The following is a 971-nucleotide window of genomic DNA, read 5'->3' as shown; positions in this document are numbered from 1 at the left end:
TGAATCTTATCCATCCCTACTATTATTTGTAAAGTCGTTTAACTAATAAACCTTTATTTTGTAAGAAATTACAAATGTATGCCATTGGATTTATGACTTAATTAATTTATTTGAAAAAAAATATATGATAATTTGAAAAGATATAAAAATCATATTTGCTCTTTATTGCACTGTATTAACTACATGTTCGACTTTTATGGCTATTTCCTAAACGGAATTGCATCAAATATTTAATCATAAACAATCATTCAATCATAACAATCAAATAATCTTCAAATATCTTATAATATTCCTTAAAACTATGGTATCATTAATTCCACTTTAAAATAATTAAAAATAAATAATTAAAAATACTTAAATAGTTGATCTTATCTAAGATCTTCTGCTTTCTTTCCAAGTTTTTCAACAAACGATCAAAATAATACCACAATTATCTAAGTTCTCTACAAATATAGAATATCATTAGCTATTTTAACTCATCAAGCAATCAACTTACTTCATAGTAAAAAAAACAAATCTTCCGGCATCGCTCCGCTTCCACAGCAGTGATGGCCGGTTTTGCCGTCGGCGCTTCTTTGCCGCTTTTGATTTTTTTTTTGTTTTTTTTGTTATGAATAAAATCCCTCCACTTTCAATTCGAATTCATATCCAAATCTGATTTTCTTGACCACAATTGTTGTGTTCGAAGGTTTTTGCTTTCGTTTCTTCACTTTTATGGTCCAGATCTGAGATGGTGGATGAATTGGGATTCGATAGCCGGTGGTTTTGATTCTGGTGGTTACTGTAACATCCGTGAACCAGAAATTATATTTGTGGTCTGAGTGTCGATCGACACCATGGGTGTGTCATGGTGTGTCGATCTACACCATCATTTCCAATTTTGATTGGTTTGTTTTAATTGCTGTTTGATTCGGATTGGTTCAATTGGAAACCCCTAAACCAAGTATATAAGAGGAGAAGCGACGAATTAA

The sequence above is a fragment of the Camelina sativa genome, chromosome 1 (assembly GCF_000633955.1).
Source record: "Camelina sativa cultivar DH55 chromosome 1, Cs, whole genome shotgun sequence".
NCBI lineage: Eukaryota > Viridiplantae > Streptophyta > Magnoliopsida > Brassicales > Brassicaceae > Camelina > Camelina sativa.
Note: the sequence above shows the minus strand (reverse complement) of the source record.